At 36.2% G+C, this 25,124-nt stretch overlaps 1 pseudogene; it reads left to right on the top strand.

The window, feature by feature from the left end:
- The first annotated feature begins 21,663 nt into the window (after nt 1–21,663).
- On the top strand, nt 21,664–24,531 carry LOC137744371 (BTB/POZ domain-containing protein At5g03250-like; annotated as a pseudogene).
- The last annotated feature ends 593 nt before the right edge of the window (nt 24,532–25,124 follow it).

The raw sequence follows: 25,124 nt of genomic DNA on the forward strand, positions 1-25,124 counted from the left end.
AGCTTATAATTAAGCCTTCTTATGACAAGATTCGTTCGAATCCTCCAATTTTTCTACAGAGGATTCAGGGGGACATTTGTGGACCGATTCACCCTTCATGCGGACCATTTAAATATTTTATGGTTTTGGTTGACGCTTCCACACGTTGGTCACACGTGTGCTTGTTGTCCACAAGGAACGCTGCATTCTCAAAACCGTTGGCTCAAGTTATCAAGCTCAAGACTTACCATCATGATCATTCAATCAAATCTATTCGATTGGATAATACTGTAGAATTCACATCTAAATTTTTTTTATGACTATTGCATGTCAGTTGGGATTGAAGTTAAACATCTAGTATCTTATGTTCACACCAAAACGTCCTGGTAAAGGCATTCATTAAGCGATTACAAATGATTGCTTGATCGTTGGTTATACGTACCAAGTTCCCGATCGCTGCTTAGGGCCATGCAATATTACACGCAACCATGTTAGTCCACATGAGGCCTGTTGCGACCCAACCATATAGCACCCTTCAGTTGGTTACCAGATACGAACCCAACATATTGTATCTGCATGTTTTTAGCTGTGTGGCCTATGTACCTATTTTGCCGCTCTTACATACAAAAATAGGGCCTCAACGAAGGCTGGGAATCTATGTCGGATATGATTCTCTTTCGATCATTCGTTACTTAGAACCTTTGACAGGCGATATGTTTACAACTCGTTTCACAGATTTTCACTTCAATGAGATAGTTTTTCCGTCGTTAGGGGGAGATAAGAATGTCAACGTTTCTGAAGAATGACGCGAATTATCATGGACGACTCCCATTTTGTCTCTTTAGATTCTCGCACTGCTCAGTCTAAGATTGAAATGCAGCACATATTAGATCTTCAAAGCGTAGCTTAGAGCATGCTAGATGCTTTCACTGATCTAGCGTGAGTGACAAGATCACATATTCTAGTTGCAAATGTGCCTACAAAAATGGATGAACCAAATGTACGACGAACTTCCCTCCTGGAGGCCCGGGATACCACTTTGGCCGATCCACATACATTAGCGGCTAGCCAATCATCTGCCTTTACACAAAAACATGGCATACCACTTGATTCAAAGGATTCACACCCCCGAAAGAGAAAACCCACGACATAGGCCCCTAAAGAACCTACCGTGAATCCGACCATCGCCTACTCATTCTATCCAACTCATGAAGAAATTTTAGATTACGAAAGTGTCCTTGAAGAGATGAATCTATCTCTCGAGAATCGTGAGATATCGATCCATTACGCTAGTTTGGATGATGTTTGGTGTAGAAATGAGATGATCGTCGATGATGCATTAGCATATGCAGGAGCTATTGAGATCATGTTGAGCGATGACATTAAACCCTGTTTCATTGATGAATGTGGACGTATAACTGATTGGTCAAATTGGAAACAAGCAATCTAAGTCAAACTTGATTCGCTTTCGAAACGTAAGGCCTGTAGCTCATACTCCTCCACATGTGAAGCCCGTTGGCTACAAGTGGGTTTCCATTGTGAAGAGTAATGAGAAGAATGAAACTGTGCGTTACAAAGCTTGTCTTGTTGTGCAAAGCTTCTCACAATGCCCCGGGATTGACTATGAATAAACTTATTCACCCATTATAGATGTGATTACTTTTCACTACCTTATCAGTTTGGTAGTTTACAAAAAACTGAGTATGCAGCTGATGGACATAGTAACTGTGTATCTCTATAGGGATCTTGATACAAAAATTTATATGAAAGTTCCTGAAGGACTTACATTGACTAGATCAAATATTTCCAAACCTTGGAACACGCTCTCAATTCGGCTGAGGCATTCACTTTACGATTTGAAGCAATCCAGAAGAATATGGTATAACCGTCTTAATGAGTATTTGACTAGTCAGGGATATGAGAACAACGAACTATGCCCTTGTGTGTTCATTAAGAAGTCACCTTCCAATTTTGTGATTGTTGTAGTATATGTCGATGTGACATGAATCTCATCGGAACTCCTGAAGAGCTCACGAGAACTATCGCGTACCTGAAGTTAGAAATTGAGATAAAAAATCCAGGAAAGACTCGATACTGTCTCGGTCTCGAGATAAAACATCATTCAGATGGAATCTTAGTACATCAATCGAACTACACTCAAAATGTGTTGTGTCGATTTACCGAAGATAAAGCAAAGCTGCCGAATACTCCTGTGGTCGTTCGATCGCTAGATGCAAAACAAGATCCCTTCCGTCCAAAGGAGGATGATGAACACACAGTAGTGCACTAGACCTAACATCTCCTTCACTGTTAATCTTTTGGCAAGATACATTAGTGCACTATCACGCAGACACTAGACTGGTGTTAAAGACATCTTCCATTACCTTAAGGGTACTACGGATTTGGGCTTGTTTTATCCCTACGGATCCTCGAGTGAGGCCACACATCCTTATCTCGAGTTGATTATCGTCTTGTTGGTTATGCCGACGTAGGATACTTATCTGATCCGCACAGGGCTCACTTTCAAATGGGTTATGTCTTTATCGTTGGAGGCACCGAAATCTCTTGGAGGTCAACTAAATAGACCTTAGTTGCCACTTCGTCTAACCATGTTGAAATTCGTTCACAAGACAATTTGGCCGAGCTCTTCACTAAATCACTACCGAAGGCGACATTTTAGAAGCTTGTTCAAGGAATTTGTGTGTGTAAACTTTCTGAATTGTAACATTGCTAGTTTTCTTTGGAATTATGTCAAACTCAAGGGGAGTATCCTAAAGTATACTTGCTTATTCTTAATGTACTATTTTTCCTACAATTAGGAGCATTTTTCCCACCTTGGGTTTTTCATATCCCTGATGACGTCTCATAAACGTTTCATTTGACTTTGCATTTCTCACGCATTTTTCCTTAGACTATAGATTTTATCCCTACTTCGGGTTTTTACCACAACCAGAGTTTTTTTTTGTGAGACTTCCTCAACTTTACATGATGTCGAATCTACTTGAGTATTTACATACTCAAGGGGGAGTGTTATAAACTTCTTATTTAAGTGTGATTGTGTAAATTCTACATTAGATTTGATTATAGTTATTCTTTCCTATTAAGACTTGTATTCCTTCGAGGAGAAGGATTTCTTCTCTCTCTTATTACTATAAATAAATGCACTGTGTAGGGGAATAACACATCATCTACACAACCCTACAAACACATCTCTCTCTATATTCTCTCTCTGTGCCGCTGGCCCCCTTTCCCTGTCAGTTAGATATAGATCACAACAGATTAATGGTTTTATATATTTGTACTAAACGTTGATGAAAAACTCATTTTCGTCTTCATGCAACACTAGCACCATATGAATCGCCAAAGTATTTTTGGCCTTTAGATCAAAGTCAAATAGTGTGCCAAAATAGAGCCAATAGTCCAAAAAATGTGTCCATGAAAGTTTGAACTCAATTTAAGATTCTAAACCTTTACTAAAAAGCCCTTGGAGTTGGATAAAAATCAAAATATAGAATCAAATCAAATACCAAAATCAAAACATGCGTGGAAAAAGAGTAAAAAAATTGTGCAAAAGTCAATCTCCTTTTTTTTTTTTGGTCAAAAAAGTCAATCCCCTAATTCAGTCGACATATATCCACAACCATGAACATGCAAATTTTAGTGGGATGAGGATCCCATCCGGATCCAAATGGTAGGGATCCTCACATCCTAGTCGTTCATCGTATATCGTGTGGTTAGTTTTCGTTAGGTACTATTTGTGTTTAATTTTAAATAATAAAATTCAAATGATTTCTGATTGCACGATATACGATGAATGACTAGGATATGAAGATCCCTAGGATTCGTACCATTTGGATCCGGATGGGATCTTCATCCATTTTAGTGGCATGCCTCTATGGGCTCCATTATTAGCACCAATGTTGACATGGCAGATCATGATTGGCTAATAACTGGTACTTAGAACGGGAGTTACCGGTGGCTAAGATGAGGATGAGGGAGGTACAGGGAGAGTATAATTCTCTCCCTTTCTAATACCATCCATCTATTTTCCTCCTATTTTTTCAATTTTTTTTAAGAGACTTTGGATGCGGTCCCTAACTATCAATGTTCTTTGACTAAAACTTTTGTGGTTTTCAGTTTTTAATTGAAGTCACTGACATTAATGTAATAATTTATTTCTAATTTTTAAATTAAAAATGAAATTTGTAGTTATTTATATTAATGAGATTTTAAATAAAACCCATAATTTATGGGATAAAAAAATATTAAAGATAAATTATACTCTCCAATATATTGTATATATTGTGTGTGTGTGTATTATGCTTAATAACATTATTAAATTTCTTCTATTAAACTAGACATAGATACATTTTCAAATCATACAATGTACCCATATAAGTTAAAAAAATGGATTTGAAAAAAATTGAATGAATTTTATATAAAAAATAGGTACATTTTATATTAAAAAAAGGTACATTTTACAGATAACAAATTGATATATTTAAGAATGGGTACATTTAAGATTAGAAAAAATTGAAGAATTATATGAATTGGTACATATAAGACTAAAAAATTGAAATATTTTATAAAAAATTGTACAAACTTATTCTAATTTTATTTTTATATTTTGGAAATGTTTTGAATTGAAAATTAATTAGGAGTTTAATAAGGATGTGAGTATTAAAACCCTAAATCAATCACTAATTTTTATTTAAAAAAAATTATGTAACTGACATTTAATTCATTAATACATTAATGCTAGGGACTTTGATCAAAATCTAAAAATTGATAAGGTCTTAGTTAATGAACATTAAAAATTAGGAACCTGATACTAATTTTTTTCTTTTCTTTTCGTCTTTCTTTTATATATATATATATATATATATATATAAAATTCAAAATAAAACATTAACATGACTTAATTTTAAATAGGAGATGAAGAAAAGAAGGAGATTAAGAGGGAAGATAAAAAAAGAAAAAGAAAAAAAAGTAAGCCTGTAAAAAAACACAGGGACAAATTTTAGCTGTAGAAACAGGACTAAAATGGAACTCGGTGCAGGGAGTGAGATTTGCAACTGGGGACCCCAACTTGACAGCTACAAGACAACAAACGCAGGCAATGCTTGCTTGGGACGTTGACCCCATTTTGTTCATGAGTGTACTCTGCCAGAAGAATCTAACACGTGTCAGAACTCTTATCGTCAATGTGATGTCGTATTGGCTCGGGAGGTAGGATGATAGTTAGATCGGCGACGTTGGTTTGGTCCCACCGGTTTGTGGTTTTTTATGGTGTTGTGATCCCCACAGTCCTTTGGGTATGGACCAAACGCTCGAGCACGGCCAAAAGCAAAAGGAAACAAATTTAAGGGGAATTAGGCGTAAAAAAGGTGAAAGAGGAGGGAAAAAGTGAATCGGCCCATGCACAATGCCTAAGTAGGTTGGTCCACGTCGAAAATAAACTAAAGGCTAGAAAACCATGCATAGTCATTTTGGGACCAAATTTTGTGGGTTCTCACCGTCCATTTTTTCAGGGGCCGAGAAGATTCATAGAATCATTTTAGTTTTCTCCTGACGATTATTGTGTGATTCATTAGTACCAGAAATTGAACTTAGAATGTATCATGTAGAATACGAGTCTGAAATTCATCTCCGAACATTGGGTCACCCGTTGATGGTTGACAACAATTTTTTATAATTACAGAATGTTTCATTTTCCAAATACCCTATTATAATTATTTTAAATTTTTCAAAATGAGGGATATATAACTATATTATACAATAACCGGCCAATATAATTTGAGAAAATAATAAGTTATTTAAATAAGAGACAATTTATATATACTAAAACCCAAAGGGAATTGTTATCAGTACTCCAAAAATCTCATTCTACGGCTCGGACATCGACCTGGTACACTATTCTCACTTTTTCCGGCTTTTAGGGAATTGGTTGCTGAATTTTATTTCAATAATTTGTGAAATATTTTTTTTTTTTTTTTTTTTTTTTGGCACAGCTTTTAAACGTTGATATACAATGTAAAAACATCAAATTTATTCTGAATGTATCTTAGGATTGTAGCTTTTACTTAGCAGGTATATATATATTTTTTTGGGTAAAATACTTAGCAGGTATATTTTTAATTTTCTATATTCTTACTTTCAGTATTCAAAGATGCAGTAAACTCTTAAACTATATATTTTTACTCTATTCGTTTTGTGTTTATATGTTCCTCTGGTTTTATTTAGAATCATGAAACTTGATTACAGTAAGAAGCATAATAGTAATGGTTGGTTGGTGTTATGTTTAAAATTTTGAAAGGTTAGCAAGACCACTGATGCAAATAAGAAGGCCGCAAACATTTTCTGATTAAATTATATCAATAAAATATTTCATATGTGAAAATTTACTTAGCATTGTGAACACAAATAGCATTAATCTTCTGTCACACAAACCTTTATACATTTTAGCATAAATTTTTACGTAATTTTTAATTTCGCAGCATTGCGCGGGCAAAACTTTCTAGTTACAAACTAAGAGCAAACATGACCCCAAATATGAGTAATCTTTTTTCAATGACTAGTCTAGCTAACATAACCTTCGAGGCGAGCCCGATTGCTAGGCTAAAATGATCTTCAAAGAATCATGTGTAACCAACCAAACAAAAAAATCTCTAATTCAACCACCAAACAAATTGACCAGAAATCAGCATGACTTGATAGATCTATATCAAAAGCACATTTAGGACAACTTACATAGAGCGAGACTACAAAACATCGTAATTTTATACTGAGTTTTAGAAATTATTGCAAAAAATATACAAACTAAAAAAAATGGGCCCATCAAAACAAAGCCTCACACTTTGTTTGAATGAGAGAAATAAATTTGAAATTTAGATAAAAAGTCAAAACTTATAAATTGACATGCATCAATTCTCTTATTTGGATTCATAAACCTAGAAATTTAGAATTTCAGCGTAAAAAAAAAAAAAACTTAAAATTTGGCACCTTCAGTTCCCAAGTTTAATGTGACATCCCACATCGCCCAGGGGAGTGATCATTATATGTATATTCCCACCCCTACTTAGCACGAGGCCTTTTGGGAGCTCACTGGCTTTGGGTTCCATGGGAACTCCGAAGTTAAGCGAGTAGCGCACGAGAGCACTCCCAGGATGGGTGACCCATCGGGAAGTTCTCGTGTGAGTTCCCAGAAACAAAACCGTGAGGGAATGGTAAGCCCAAAGCAGACAATATCTTGCTACGGTGGTGAAGTGGGCCCGGGAAGTGATCCACCCCGGGTCAGGATGTGACAAATTGCTATCAGAGCCTAACCCTGGCCGTGGTGTGCCGACGAGGACGTCTGGCCCCTAAGGGGGGTGGATTGTGACATCCCACATCGCCCAGGGGAGTGATCCTTATATGTACATTCCCACCCCTACTTAGCACGAGACCTTTTGGGAGCTCACTGGCTTTGGGTTCCATGGGAACTCCGAAGTTAAGCGAGTAGCGCACGAGAACACTCCCAGGATGGGTGACCCATCGGGAAGTTCTCGTGTGAGTTCCCAGAAACAAAACCGTGAGGGCGTGGTTGGGGCCCAAAGCGGACAATATCGTGCTACGGTGGTGGAGCGAGCCCGGGAAGTGGTCCGCCCCGGGCCGGGATGTGACATTTAAATTCCATGTAGATATGTGTCATTTCTCAATTTTTATGATTGAGAGTATATAAATAAAAAAAATTTCGTATTCAATTCCATTATTCTTTTATGTTAACCAAACAAGAAAATTCACAAATTCTAAAAAAATAAAATCCCATAATTTCAATTTCTATCATTTTAAAATTTCTTCATCCAAACATAATATTATTACTTTTAAGACCAAAACCACCACTTGTGCTATGAGAAGCTGGCATTGGTGTTGAATCGGCGAAAAGGGTATGAAGAATTTCTCTTTTATCCCTAGCGAGGGTTTTTCTGTCTATAGGTTTTATTTTTCTTTTTTGTTAGATTAGTTTAAACTCGACTACGGAAAAAGATTGTCAACTCCAAAAGAATGAGGTTTCAAATTCAAGAGAAAATAGTTAGAACCATGAATCTTTTCCTTCTTCTACTTACTCAAACTCAAACTAGGATTAATTAAAGGGATCTTTCTTGAAAATGATTTGGGCTAAATTTATTTTAACAAAAAATCATACTATAATTTTATTTAATGAAAAAAACTTAAATTTTAATGAAAAACTCTTAAATTTTAATAAAAATGACAAAAGAACTTAAATTTTAATGAAAAAAACATAATTTTAATGTTAAAAATAAAAACTGACGCGCGGGACCCATGCATCATCACACATATTGTTTATGAACCTTACTAGTAGGGGTGGGTTCAAAAAACTGAAAACCGAAAAAAGGTGACCAAGGCCGAAAAAAACTGAACCGAAAAAAAAATCGAACCGAACTGAATTGGGTTGGCTTGGTTTCGGTTTTTGAGGTTGGAAAACCGAACCGAACCGAAATATATTTTAATTATAAAAAAATAATAATATTACACCCAAAGGGGTTCAAACCCATTCCCACTTGGTTGAGAATCTTTCACTTAAACCATTTTGACAGCAAGTTTTTTATTGCCAATACTGACACACCTCGACCGAGATCAGGGCGTGCTGGCCGTCACACGAAGGTGACGTAACCATGTGCACGTGCGGAAGCTAATAAGATAGTAGTATAAAAAGTACGAATAATTAAAAACTAGCATACAAGGTACTAAAACAAGTGCTAGCGTAAGTGAAATACAAATTCAGAGCAAGACTACAGCAGTCCAAAAGAAAAGTTGCGACAAAAGTACACCCGAAGGTGACCCTACGCTGGTGAATATCTGTCAGAAAAGCCGGGAGAACCCTCTGGGAAACCACCGAAACTGCTAAGCCACTAGAACCTGGAGGGGCGCAAAACAAAAGCGTGAGTGGGCAAAAACAAATATTTTCTAAAGCCATTTAGTAAAACACAATCTAACCCCTCGCCGTAAAACCTGTATACTTCCCAGAAAATAAACATATACGTATGTATAGATATGCCAATCATGCTCAAGAATATGCCAATCATGCTCACGAATATGCCATGTCGGAATCTCATAATACAATGCAAATGCTCAGATATAAAGCATGTCAATAACATGTAATCTGGCAGCCGGAGTCACCTAACGTGACCTGTACGGCTGCATATAAAGCTCAAATCTCAAACTCAATAACTGAACCTGCCCACGAGTCGGAACCACCTATAGTGGTCTGTACGACAGGCCTGGGTGTAATATATATATACGCTCTAGTGCTACGATCACGTGAAGGCTGTGCGAATAATCGCGGGTCACCTACGAGTCGGAACCACTTAAAGTGGTCTGTACGACAGGACTGTGCACCTAACTTGGATCCAAGCTGAGCGTGTGGTGCGGGAGGTGAACATCACGTGAAGGACTGTGCCCTACTCTGGGCGGGAGCACTAACACCGGGGGTGCAGGTTATAAGCTCTCTAAGCATCTCAAACCACTACTGAATGTAAATATGAATACCACTTACCTGGCACTTACCTGTGCATCCACAGCACCCAACATGCATATGTATGTGTATGCAACTAATAATGCGGCTAAGGGTGCATAATCAAAAATAATAATATGCATGACATAAGACAAATAGCCCTTTTTACTCAATTTCTGGGAAAATAATTGTATATAGGTATATACGGAAAAACAAAAGCCCACTCACTGGTAAGTGGAAGGGTCGTAGCCCCCCTGCCTCGAATGCGCACGCTCGTCCTCGGGGTACGTGTCACCTACGTGCGAAATAACTATAAAAACGTTAACTTTAAAGCACAAAACCTAACTTTCGTAATAACTTCTCATACATTGCTCAAATTGGACAAATGAATATACCAACGTGCTCTACACAACCTCAGGATCACAACCATATTTTTAGAAAAATTTTCCTCCGCCGCACGCGCCCCCACGCGCCGGCCAAGGCACGACCACACGCGCCGGCCACGCGCAGGCACGTGCGGTGCACACGGACGGCGTCAACTGACGCCGTGAGGAATATTCCGTTAGTTTTAACGGATTCCGTCAACGGCGTCAGGAATATTCCGTCAGATTTGACGGAATATTCCGTCACCTTCTCCGGCGACGTCGCCGGCGCCGGAAAACTGGAAAAACTTCAAACTTCGTTTACTCACTCGTTTCTCAACCATTTGCCACGATTCTTGAACCAAAATGAAGCTTAGGACTAGTAGAATCACGATATATCACTTTTAAAAGATAAAAATCACGCGATCATACCTGTCTTCAAACTCAAAAACTGGCCAACTTCGAACCAAGCTAACCCGACGTCCAAATTCGTCCAACAAAGCACTCCGAGGCTCCTTGGGACCTCACTAAGACATCTACGAGCTTCAAAATTCCAAAAACGTGCTAGATTAATGTTTGCATGAATAGTACTCAAATCGGACCACCTCGAATCGACGTGAAAACGAAGGATTTCTCACCTGAAAATGGTATGGTTGAACTCGCACGAGCTTCACGAGTTCGAAGGTGTCCTTAGTTTCCTCGATCTGTGACGATTTGGTGTAGTTGTGTGTGTGTCCGTACGAGTTCGAGGGAAGAAGAAGAAATGGGAGCACGGGAGAGAGAGAGAGAGAGGTAGGGAAAGAGACAGTGTGTGTGTGTGTGTGGGTGGTCCAGCACCTGCCAACACCACAGCAAGCAACTAAAAACATAACGAAAACAAACCAGGGGTAGAATTGTAATTTCACATGTACGTTTTAATAATCCCGGGACGGATACCATTATGAGTAGCATGTTTAAAATAAGTTGGATCATAATTGTTTAATAGGTTATCAATTCCCCTCTTTCATCCCATCCTCATCTTTTATCTTTCCCAATTCCCTCATCTTTCTTTAACCCTAGCCGAAAAACCATCTTTGCCAATTCCCATCTTTCATGATCCTCCTCTCTCTCTCTCTCATTTTGTTTAACTTCATCTCTCTCACACTCTTAGAGAGTACTGCAATGGCACCCATGAGTCTTCCTCCTGGATTTAGATTCCACCCAATGGATGAAGAGGTTGTTGCTTACTATCTAGATCAAAAAATCAACGGTCGCACCATTGAGCTAGAAATTATCCCAGAGGTCGACCTCTACAAATGTGAGCCATGAGATTTGCCTAGTATGTACTTGATTTTGTTTTGTTCGATCTGCAAGATGGAGGTAAAGGTTTAATTCTTGGTTTTTTAGGTGAACTGGAAAAAAGAATAAATTGTGGGTTTTTATTTTTTATTTTTAATAATGACTAATGTTGTAGGTTTGTTAATACATGTGTTCATTATAGGAATGCTTCATGGATTTGACTACAAGTTTGTTAATTTTAAAAATTGATGTTGCTGGTTGATTTCTCACTGAGAATGCTCAAGGCAAGGAAGCATGTGCTTCAACCTTCAGATTTAAAAAATAATAATAATAATAATAATAATAAATGGAAAAAACGGAATCGGGCCGAAACTGAACAAAAAAAAAACCAAAACCGAACTTAACTGAACAATAACTTCAGTTTGGTTTCCGGTTTCGGCCAAAAACTAAACCGAACCCACCCCTACTTTCTACAGTGTTTATGAAACTTAATGACATTACACTGTTTATGAAACTTAACGATACTACACTGTTTATGAAACTTAACACTACTACACTGTTTATGAAACTTAGTGGTACTATACTGTGTAAATATGTATATATTTTGCCTTAAGTAGGTACGGGTGAAATCTACATATATCACTTTTATATATATTATTATCATATACATGAAAATACATTACGAGATTATAGTACTAGATGCGTGTTTGTGTTATCTTGCTTTGTCAAAGGCCTAAAAGTGGGTGCCATTGTTGTTACAGTTAGCTAATTCATACATAATATAACATGTGTGTGTATTTTCATGTACTTTTTCTTATTTAATTATATTTGGGGGGAGGGGGAGGGGGTTGGGGGGATCTGTGCTAGGCATACATGTTTATATTTAATATTTATTTTGTCTTTATCATTAGATAAAATTATTAGATGGTGCTTGGTTAAAATGAAAAATTTTGAAGTCATTTCCATTAGTTTTCCTTTAATTAAACTCTCATTAATCTTTTTAAAAAAATATGATTTTAATCCTTGAAACTCAATTTTTTTTCTATATAAAACTTGACATAATTTTTTTTTACTTGAATAAATTTCAATGATTAAGCCCCACATAAGTACATTCATTTAATTATGTTTCACTGTACACATTTATTTATTTATTTATTGGATGCCTAAATGCTCCTGATTACATTTTGAACTATACGATTAAATATGGGCTTTTTAGCCAAAAATGGTCCCTAAGATTTGCGTAACTTATCACTTTGGTCTCTGAGATTTGAAATCAATAGAAGTGGTCACTGAGTTTGTTCACCATCAATCATTTTGACCATTCCATAAAAATTATATTAAATAAGGACTGAAATGACAAAAATACCCTCAATTTAATAAACAATGGGTCAAATGATTTGACAAAAAAGAGGGTATTTTTGTGATTTTAGCCTTATTTAATGGAGATTTTTCATGGAATGACTAAAATGATTGATGGTGGACAAACTTAGGGACTACTTCTATTGATTTCAAATCTCAAGGACCAAAGTGAGGAGTTATGCAAATCTCAGGGACTATTTTGGCTAAAAAGTCTTAAATATGCAGATTAGAATGGAGAATTAAGGAGTTTTTGCAAAAAGAAAAAAGGAAAAAAAGGACATTAATGTTATAAGTTCGTGGGATATTTTGGTATAGACGCGTCAAATTTGAATTTTTTATGCTAAACATCTATGCCTTTTAGAGATTTGATTAAAATTTTTTCGTTTAATTTTGGGGCCAAAAAATCAACATAATATTAGGTTTAGTACAATACCTTTTCTTCACTTTTATTTTTTATACTCATTTTTCATTTTTAAATATTAGAGATAACTAAAATCTTCCAACTTCATGCATCTTTTTGTTTGTATTTTTTAATTTTGAATATTTGAAATTTGGTTTATTTTTTATCTATCTAATATTTTCCAACAAAAACTAGTATATTAACATAAATGCACTTCTAGAACATACGACCTAACTCAAGAAAATGAATGAATAATATCCTATAAACGAGATATAAAACCTAACTAAAAGGTGCAAAAATATAATATACCTACAAGCAAGACATAGAAATTTGTGATACATGTTGATTATAAAAGTGAATATGTCATATAAGTAGATAAATACAATTAACCTGTAATATAAGTTGCTTACATAAATTAAAAATAAAACATATATATGAGAATTAAAGGAGGAGGAAGAAGAAGAAAAATACATCGAAGAAATAATTAAAGAGGCAGTTAGGAAGAAATTTAATTCCTATAATAAATTTTATCATTGAAAAGATAATTATTGATAATAAAATAATCATAAACTCAAAGAACCAGACCTATTTTAATAAAATGAATTATTCCTAATATTGGCTTAGAGAATTGGACTTATATCGAACTTTTCCTTGAAAATAATTTACCTACTATATATGGTATAGTAGGTAAATTACTTTATGTTATCGTTTACTATGTAGGTAAATTAAATTATACGTAGATTACCCATAGATTGTGAGAATATTATTTGTATATATTATAGGTAGATTAGCAAAACAAATATGAGAATATTAATTGTATTACTTACAATATGGAAATATTATGTACCTATTGTTTAACTTTTACAAAGTTAATGTACAATAAAATCTATCAAAAGTTATTATACTTTATAATGGAAAATCCTCTTTAAAAGACAAAAAAAAAAATTCTGTCCCAACTTGGGATCAGTTATGTGACACATCCTGATTGGACTCTAGGCATGCAGGCCGACACATAAAGGTGACGTAACCAACATGGAAAGTTATGCATAAAAATATGGATAAATTTAAACCAAAGCTAACATTTATTTAAGCTAATAACGAGAGTGCACAGTAGTGGGAAGAACCCATAAAACATAAGTAGTCAGAGCATAGATGACAATACGACATAAGTAGAGTAGTCGAATCTAGTTAAGGTACTTATTACACAACCGGAAATAAGCTCCTACGTTTATTTATGGAAATGTTAGAGCCGCCAGAGATCCCTCGTACGCCACAGAGAATTCCGTTAACTAAGTCCTGGGGGGGGCACAAAAAAAAAAAACATAAGGGTGAGTGGGCAAAAACAAAGGTTTATAAAACACAGTTATTTTCTGAACATACAACCCTTCGTCGTAAGACAAGTATAGTTTTCAGAAAATCGTACTATGTCTAAGTATGAAATCAAATGTAAATAAACAATAATTCCATAAATACGCCAATCATAATATCTCAACCGTAGCATAATAAAATCAGGTACTCATCAATCTATGCTTACACACGAGTTCATGCAGATGGATTTTGACATGAACAGGATTGGGTGTAATCATAATATTCGCTCTGGTACTACAATCACGTGAAGACTAGCGCTAGGCACATCACATACGAGTCCTAGTTGCCTATTGCAACCTAGGACAGAAGTGGCACCTAAAGTGGATCCAAGGTGAGCGTGTGGTGCGATGTGAACATACACATGAAGCTTGGCCTTGGCTCGGGGCGAGTACTAGACCGGTGCAAGCATGCATGATGAGCAAGTATAATGTATATGAACATACCATGACAATATATAAATCCCAACAATATAATGGCATTTTTAAAATTAAATTAAACGTGGCATGATAGGCATAAAATCAATCCAAAAGCACTTATGGAAACTTTAAAACTTTATATATAATATATAAAAACAAATGTCCACTCTCTGATACGTAGTCGGATCGTAACCTCCTAGCCTTGCTTATCCCTGCACCTCCTCCGAGTAATTTTCTCCTATATGTGAAACAACCATACTAATTAATTAATTAGGACATACACTAAAAGGCTAGGAAAATCTCCCATAGTTTGCTCAAATGCAAGGTTTAAATATATGAAAGCATTCTAAAAGACGTCATAGACCCATACACATCAACCACGCGCTGCCCGGAAGTTGGACGCGCCCTCACGCGAGGCCACATGCTGCCAGGTCGCGGCCACACTCGCAAGCCATACGCTGGCAAAATCCTCAGGGAATATTCCGTTAAATCTAACGGCGTCAGAATATTCCATTAGCCTAACGCGCAAGTTACATGCCTTCTTCTCTTGTAGAACTCTGCTACCATCATCGCTGTCCACCGCCGCCATACACCGTTGTCTGGTTAGCCGGGTTCTGGAAAATTTGGCCGGATTTTTGTAAAAACTTTAAAACTTCATAACTTTCTCATTTCTCAACTGTTTTCGATGTACTTTACATGGAAATGAAGCTTGGGAAGAGAAGAACAAGTTTTTACCTTTTAAAAGTCCAAAAAGTGGACGAAAATGGATTGAAAAAGCCTTGAAAGTCTTGAACCTATTTTCATCGTCTTAAACCTGTATGTTTTCCCATTGTCTTGACTTCCAACTTAGACTAGGAACCTCAGGGAGTTGTGCAGATGTTTTCAAACCTTCCAAAACTTTGCAACTCGAATGGAAAGTAGTCGGAGAACTCACACCCAAGTTGGAGCTTCGAGTTGTTCCGAGTTGGACAAAACTCAACCATTTAAGAATCGGTTCATATGGATGGACTAGTGGGGATGAGAGGAGTACAATGGTGGTGGTTTAAGGTCTAATCTGTGAGATTTGATGATGGTGTTTAGTTGTTGTAGAAAGGAGAGACACACGGCGTGAGAAATAGAGAGAAGGAGAAGAAGAGAGAAAGAGAGAGAAGATTTCTGATTGGACAAAAAGAGAGGGGGTGTCTGATGAGGGGAGAAAATGTGGGAAGTGAAATAATTGGTTGGTGAGGGAAAGCAGGTCACGAGACAAATTTAAAGAGAGAAGTGATAAGATTTGGTACACTTTAAAATTACACAATCCGACCTTATCAAAAACAGTAATTTCCAACACTAAATTATTAGCACACACGTGTACAATTTTACCCATTGTTAATGCAGTTTGACTAAATGTAACTTTTTCGTTAAAAATCCGATTCGGGTCTAACTCGCGCTCACGCATTCGTAACAAGAAGTACTATTTAATTACGATAACAAGAAAAATAAATTAAAAGCTGAATAACTACGTCCATGTCAAGTTCCACTTTGCCAATAAGGGCATAATTATCATTTTACACACTTAGAAGAAAATTACATGGAAAATTAGGGACAGTTGTCACATATGTATTGAAATAAACTCTGTATTGTAATATGTTATAATTTTTCTTGGTTCCATCTTAAGGAAATATACTTCCACGTGATTATAATTGTCAATGAGTACAAATATGTAAGAAATAAAATATTTAGCACCCAAGTAATCCTATTTAGAAAAATATAGCATTCACTAAGGATAAATAAATCAATAAATATTTTTTTTTATAACTACAGTTCTATTAAGTAGTAACCTTCGTAAAGTTACAAAATTGGTTTGATTCCCAACTGAATGACTTTTGAGAAGTTTTACTGTAACTAGTGTTTTTTGGTATGAGTATACAGAACTGATTAGGATTTGGATTGGAGGATTTCTCACAAAAGAAAAAAAAAAAAAAAGAAAAAAAAAAGAACTTAAACAAATTAAATGTCGTTGACTAACAAAAAAAAAAAAAAAAAAAAAAAAAAAAAAAAAAAAAAAAAAAAAAAAAGTCTACAAAAGAAAAACGTAACAACCATATAGGGAATTTATTGGGATGATTTTGTAAATAAATTAAAATGTGCGGATATCTTTTATCGTACAAGACGTTAGATTCAAAATTTGGATTTTTAGAAATTTTAATATATGTAGGTTTATGTCTAGTTTAAAAATTGTAGGAGCCTAACTCCAAATGATCCTTGTTTATATATTTATGTTGTTTTTTTTAGGAAAACTAATAAAATGGGTTGAAAATTTTGAGTTTTAACGATAAAGACAAAATAAAGGGTAAAGTAAATAGTACCAGGATTGACTTTTTAGTTTAAATGTGGTTTTTGTTAAAGTGAACAGTACCGGGAGCTTTTCGTTAACATTTTTTTTTTTTTTTTGAACAAACGATATTATCTATATTAGGGATTGGGGAGTGAACTAAAACTTACAATGAACTAGAAATAATGTAGTTCAAATTCGCCTCTGGCGAAAATCGAACATAAGACCTCTCACTTCAGGTAAAGAGGAATACCACTAAACCGTCTACTAAGTCGCTATATATTTAGATTGCTTGTAACTTTGAATAGTAATTTGTAGACAATATCATTAATTAGTTTAACAAATTTAGACTTAAGTCTAATTAGTAATGAGTGGGTCACTATATAAAATGTCTTAGTGGGATGAATAGAGTGGTCACTGAGTCGTGAGTGGAGGGTTCACATCTTTCATGCACCTAGACTTTAGAGTTTAAAGTCACCCTGTCCATGCAATATTACAAGTGGCCCTCATATTCAAAGGCAGGCTGTTCGGACATACCAGCCATTTTGGTGGATTTGGCTCCTAAAGGTTCTTGGAGGAGTTATTATTTACTGTGAGCTGCCTTCGCAAAGATAATCTTATCTCCATCGAACTCGGATCCCTTTTGGACCCAAAAAATCTGTGCATAAGGATTAAATGATTCGGACCGTTAAATTTGATCCAATGGCTACAATTATTATAATTTTTAGAGGGGTCATTGTTTGTAGCCGTTTGATCAAATTTCAACAGCTCTAATCATTTAATCCTTAGACTCATATTTTTTGGGTTCGGAGGAGATCTGGGTCCATCTTCACCCATTATAAATAATGATAGACAAGACAGTTACTATTCACAATTAATATTTTATTTTTCACGTATGATTTAATTATTTAATAATTATAAAAGATGAGATTATGCTAGAACAAGTTTACATGATTGTATCATGTGTTCTTATATTATTTTGGGTGAATAGGATTATTTGCGGCAAATAGTATTTTTGGGATTTTTCAGAGTCAATTTCGTGATCAGAAGGGAATAACAAGACAAATTAAACTTGTCACTTTGCCACTAACAAAGATGAATTTCGGCGTTTTAAATTTGTTTAGAGGTTAGAAACAACTTTTAATATTTTTGGGATTTTACAGATACTTTTATAACTCACATCATTGATTCATAATATTTTTAGAATTTTGGTGTGAGGATTAAATTTGGACAGGGAAAGATTTATAGGCAAAAAAAAAAAAAAATGTCATTGGGAATTTTTGATCTTTTGAATTTTTATTTTTATTTTTTCTATTTTATTTCACAAAAAAATTTAGGGTCATTGGATTAAAATCATTGTTGGAATCAGATGACCAGGAACTTGCCACGTGGATTTCTTTTTCATGTTGGATTTGCAACGGATTGTTATGGCAGGTCACACGCGGTGATTTGTGTAGGCATCACCTTCTCTCCATTCGTATGTAACGTACGTGCTTGACACAGAAGGCAGCACTTCGTGACTGATGTCAGCCTAAAATCAGCGAGATCGAGTTGGACTTAGGTATAGAATTGACATGCCTCGTGCCTTGGCTCTAAAAATCCAAAGCTCCTAAAAATGGGTGGGATGTGTTTGGGAGTGGTTTTGGCAACTTGACATATTTAGATACAAGACCATGTATTTAGCTTATACTTTAATAATATACATTATACAAACTTATTAGAATGTAGATTATATATATGGGAAGCATTAAAATCGCACACGTGTAGAACAGGTTGGCGGAGGCGGATGTAGAGCCGCCTGGGCTGCCGATGCCGGCGCAACGACTGGATTACTTGATGTGATTTGTAAGATTCGTAAAGGCTTCTCAAGTAGTTAAATATTAAAAAAAAAAAAAAAAAACAAAACAAAACAAAACGATGGGGGCTAGCTATAAGTACCATATGGTCCATGAAATGAATTTTTATAGTAAATTCTTTGAGGTGGCCTGGCCTTGCCGGGTAATGTGGGGTTTCTGGGTTCCCATCCCCAACACCACCCCATCCTCAAATCAACTTCCTGTTTCCTTAATCGTTTCAAGGCACTTTGGTCTTGTTCTTCTATTACCACTCATCTATGAGTCTATGACCTAACTAGGTGCTGTCTTTCACTCTTTCAGTCGAAGAAAGTCCCTGCAACTCGTTCCATATACGTCTTATATCTGTCTTTCTCCTCAATATAACTTATTTTTCGATATGCATCGTACCAACTGTAAATGTTTTTTTTTAAGTTATATTGGAGGACTTCCAAAGCTGAACATAGCCTACTTCTATTATCATCTTACCGAACATTATTCTCAATAATGTAATATATGTCTGTTCTTGATGATATAAGGGATAGAGGATTCAAAACACAAGATCTTGATACAAACTCCTTGCGACAAATATTGTAGTGTACATACATAATCTAATAGCTAGAAAGATGTCCTTATTTGAGACGTAACGCGTATAAGATTTTAGAAACGCATTGTTCTTTATGCATTAGCCAAATATTAGACGTAATGCGTTGTTTTAAGGAATAGTTTCTTTCGTGTTCATTATTTTTTACAAATTTCAGTTCAGAGTGATTGTTTAAAATGTCATGAGTTTCAGTATTTTCACATTGCCTTATGAGATTTAAAAAAATGTGTAAATATATATATTTTTTGGTACGTTTGATTGTTTGGTTTTTCGTTATTTTGATGTGTGAGTAGCTTGAGACTCATTTTCAAGTTGATGCGAAAATTACATTTGCTTCTCCTCAATCAATGCTTTGTATTCTAAAATGATAACCAATCACATAGTTTGATTCTGTTAGGCTAAATGTAGCTTCTATACAATCAAATAGATGAAAGACATAATTTGATATGATTCTAAAATCTCAGGATTTAACGTTAGAAAATTAATATTTAGTGTCTAATTTTGAAATCATCTAAAATGATTGAGAATGTAGAATGTAGTTGCTATTTAATACTACAATCTAATGGTATTATTCTTCACTTATAAGTGAGAGGTCTTAGGTTTTGATTCTTGCCAAAGGCAAGGGTGGAAAGGTAAGATTTCAAACCCTTGCTATAAATGCGAACACGTTATATGTTGAAGCTTTGTCCGCCCATATTGTGGGATTTTATATCTGAGTTTAATAGACATAGAGGCGAACATAGCATCAACCGAATTCTCACAGCAATTTTTAGCAAGTTGAAAATTTTCCAACCCAAGCCCAACTCACAATCTCTCTAACACGTCCAAATAGGCCCAAAGTTAAAATTAGGTTCAAGAAGATTCAGTTTGGAGCCCAGCTATAACCTATAGCCCTTTCTGAGAACATTTTTAGACGTGTCAAAAGCCCGAGTCCGAGTGGAAGGAAAAGGATCCCCGCTAGATCCTTTTTCTAGGGATCTTTGGAATTTCGTGATCGTGACAGTTATCGTATATCGTGTGATTATAAATCATTTCAAAATTTAAAATTTAAAATTAAATATAACTTGTATCTAATGAAAACTGACCCCATGATGTACGATGAACGGTCATGATCACGAGATCCTTAGGATTCTCAGGAAAAGGATCCGGAGGATCCTTTTCCCGATTGAAAAGGGAAGGCAACAACAAAACAGAAAAGAAACAAGCAAGTGACCCAATGGTGGAGCCAGAATTCTAAGTAAAGAGAGGCTTTTCACAAATAAACAAATATATATATATATATATATATGCGTGCGTGTAGAAGTTAAATTCATAACATGTTAATATATGCAATTTGTGTACTCTTCACAAAACTGAAGAACCTCTATTAAAATCAATACTAAGAAGAAAGATATGTACAAACCCAGACAACCAAGTAACAGGTGGACTGTGGAAGGCTAAAAAATACAAAGTAGAAAAAGAAGGATAAGGGGAAGTGGTCTGCTAATAAAGAAGAAGGTGGGTTGCTTTAGAAAATTATATGGTGTATATTACTGTTAGTTGAGAGAATTGAACCAGTAATGGGGTTGCTTTTTCCATTTAAAATTGCACGTCTCGATTAAAAATTTCCCTACCAAACTCATCATTTCATTAAACAGTCAAATAAATTCAAAACCAAAACAACCTAACGACGTCGTTTGCTTCATCTTTTTCCATGAGGTTCACATCTCTGCAAATAAAAACTTGGGGCTGCTTGTTGATTTCATACACCTTTCACAAAAGTTAGCATGGGACTGGGACTACCCTAGTCCCTTGTTGGTTCCGCCTATGCCCTTTAGCATAATGGTAAAAAGGAGTATTGCCCTTACAACACAGTATGAGTTCGAACCTAATATAATAAACCTACCGTTTGACAGGAAAAAAAAAAAAAAAACACACACACTGACACACAAGAGAAACAAGAGTGAGTCTAAATCGCAGCCACTGTAACTGTTTGAACCGGTTACTTCTCCCCTTCACTTCTTGCTTTAGACTCGCTACTCATCTCCCTTCCTCCCCCCCCCCCCTCTCTCTCTCTCTCTCTCTCTCACTCTTTCTCTAAACTCCGAAAGTATTTTCACAGATGATAAGCATGCCACGTTCACTCTCACTCTCACTCACATTTTCACCCAAGTCTTTATCTGATCGGCATTTCTTGCTTCACTTATTAATTTCATGATTCCAAGCTTGCCCATTTTAAAAAACCACCACCAGAACTCATGGCTTGCATGAAGCTTGGAATTAAGTCTGAAGCATTTCACCGCGAAGGCCAAACTTGGTAACCCATTTTTTCTTCATATACTCTGATCCACTAGTACAAACCAATAGATATAATCGATGAGCTAGAAAGTGACCCATATGGTGTTTGTTAGTTTTACTCTGTTGGTTTTAGTATTTCAGTAATGTATACGAAGCAAGAAAGTTTAGTGCTTTGGTTATATATGCATGTGTTAATTACTTATAATTTGCAAACCCATTTGATAGAGAATTCATTAGCAACAGAGATTAGCTACGGTTTTGTTTGTATCATTGGTTTGGTTTAATTCCTCTAGCTACCCACATTGGGTGTGTATAAAGACTAGCAAAGATGAATTCTTTTGAGGAATATGATGAGGTTTCCTGGAATGTAATTGATCGTGTAATGTATTTGATTCTGTGATAATTATTACCATTGAGCTATGACAATATTAGGTGATTTAAGTTTTGTTTATATGGATCCGGTTTCTGTTTCTCTTTCAGGCTTTGCACAACCGGGCTTCCAAGCGATGTTGTGATTCAAGTTGGGGAAATGTCTTTTCACCTCCACAAGGTGCATTTTGTTTGATCTATCTTGCCAGTTGAAAACAATAACATTCTGTGTGTGTGTGTGTGTGGGGTGTGAATGACTGGGTACATCGTTGTATTCTATTTCCGTATGCTTTGTCGTAATTTTCTTATGAATTGAACTTTAATTGGCGTTTGAGCTATGCTCTCATTTTGTAGTACTCATTTTGGCCATTACTGCAGTTTCCATTGCTTTCTAAAAGTGGGCTATTAGAGAGGCTTATCGAAGAGTGTTCTAGTGAGGAAGGATCTGCTTGTGCCTTGCAACTTCATGGTGTACCCGGGGGAGCTAAAGCGTTTGAGCTTGTAACCAAATTTTGCCATGGCGTCAAAATAGAACTCACTGCTTTGAACGTAGTCATCCTTAGATGTGCAGCAGAATACCTCCAAATGGCTGAAGATTACGAACAAGGAAATTTCATTGCGCAAACAGAGATTTTCCTTACTGAAGTCTTCAGCAATTGGAGAGACTCCATAGTAGCTCTTGAAACATGTGAAGATGTTCAACAATATGCTGAAGAGCTCCACATTGCTTCACGATGCATCGATTCCTTGGCTATCAAAGCTTGTGCAGATCCAAAGTTTATCAGTTGGCCTGTAGTATCAGGAGAAAATGACATGAAGAACCCAACAGCCTTATGGAACGGAATAACTTCTGATGACGCTAAGCCACAACCTCTCGCTGATGATTGGTGGTGTGAAGATGCATCCTTACTTAGCTTACCTCTCTATAAGCGATTGATTCAAGCTGTTGAATTGAAAGGAATGAGGCCTGAGAGTATTGCCGCTTCTCTCATATTCTATGCTAGAAGGTCCCCTTGATGAATAGGCAATCGAGCTTTAATGACACAAATTATGTAAACTCGGGCACAACCATTTCTAACATTTCTGAGGCTGACCAGAGGGTTCTACTTGAAGATATTGTGGGGTTACTTCCTCATGAGAAAGGAGTCGCATCCTCCAAGTTTCTGCTTAGGCTGCTACAAACGGCTATGATCTTACATGCAAGTCCGTCATGCAGAGAAAATTTGGAGAAAAGGGTAGGTGCCCAGTTGGACCAAGCTGTGCTCATAGATCTTCTCATACCAAATATGGGCTATTCTTTGGAGACTCTTTACGACATAGACTGCATTCAGAGGATTCTTGATCATTTCATGTCAATAAACCAGGCTTCACTTGCATCATCTTCCCCATGCATAATCGAAGAGGGGTAACTGATGACTGGCACTGACCCACTGACTCCTATTACAATGGTAGCCAGTCTGGTGGATGGATACCTTTCCGAGGTAGCGCCAGATGTTAATTGAAGTTACCAAAATTTCAGTCACTTGCTTCCGTCATCCCTGAATATGCCCGGCTGCTGGATGATGGCATATATCATGCGATCAATGTTTTCTTGAAGGTAAAACAAAATTAAGTGCATGGCTGCTGGCAAAAATGTCGATTGTTCTTCTTAGTGGTCTGATTTGTATTTAGACTAGCATTCTGTGAATAGCATCGCACTATAAATTTTACATTTGAAAGTCCAAATATTAATGTCATCTGCACCGAAAGCGATTAGAGTGTTATAGTATTTGACTAGAGCTTAAAAAATTCCTGCATTTTTAAACTAGGACATTACTAATATGTTACTAAATTCGAGAGTACCACAGATCATTGGGATAATATGTTTTCTATGACCATGGTGCCTATGTCTGATTATGCATGCTGACAACATTGCATTATTCCACAACCTCAGGCACATCCTTGGCTTACAGATGCTGAAAGGGAGCAGCTCTGCAGACTAATGAACTGCCAGAAGCTTTCGCTGGAAGCGAGCACCCATGCAGCTCAGAACGAGAGGTTACCACTTCGAGTAATTGTTCAAGTCCTCTTCTTTGAACAGCTTCAACTGCGTACGTCAATTTCTGGCTGGTTCTTTGTTGACAATCTTGAGAACTCACAAAATCCAAGCGGAAACCTTGGGCTCCCCCCCCAAAAATGCTGTGTCCAGTCAAGTGGACACTGCAGAAGACCAAGCTGTGGGTGTCGATCATCACGACATGAGGAAACACGTTTTAGAGCTTCAAAAGGAGTGTTCAAGCATGAAAAAGGAGCTGCAGAAGCTGGTCAAGACCAAGAGAAGTTGGAGCATCCTTCCCAAAAGGTTAGGTTTTAGAAAAAAGTTGGAGCCTTGCAATCCAAAAGAATCGAAGCCCTCTGATCGGATTCCGGTACCAGCATCATGCTGCAATGGACAACGAACTCATGAAAACAGCTATTGAGTGGCTCATTCAACCTCAAACCCTAATTTTTTAAATTTTTATTTAATTTTGGTATTTATGTTCCATAATTTCTTGGCTGGTAGAAATTGCTTATTCTCTTGCATGTCTGTGAACTGGATTAAGTGGTGTATTGTTTAGAAGAAGTTAGGTTGTTATTCGATCCAATCAAATTATTTACCTTGTTGATACATAGGTGGCTGAAATTGGAAAGAATTTAATTTCATAAGATCTTGTTTACATTTTTTTTGGACCTTGAGTCTTATCATTCACACTTATACTCAAAATGCTAGAAATGCTCTACCTCATAAAAGTTGATTTTGCTTGAGTTGGGCTGATATTAGCACGTTAAACTGCAAGTATAGCGCGCGGTTTGATCCGTTATTCTAACTTACGAGACCTGAAATAAAACTATACAAACTACACGGATCAAAATCATAATTCTTTGTCTTCAAAATGAAATGAAATATTGAACAATAGGTCAATGTACCGTGACACGACAACCCGGCACACGTTTCACGTCTGACACCTAGACACGATTTACATCTATGAGTCCTTGCTACAACCGTAGAAGTGGAATCCCATAATGTTCTATT

This window comes from Pyrus communis, chromosome 9, assembly GCF_963583255.1.
Source record: "Pyrus communis chromosome 9, drPyrComm1.1, whole genome shotgun sequence".
Taxonomy (NCBI): Eukaryota; Viridiplantae; Streptophyta; class Magnoliopsida; order Rosales; family Rosaceae; genus Pyrus; species Pyrus communis.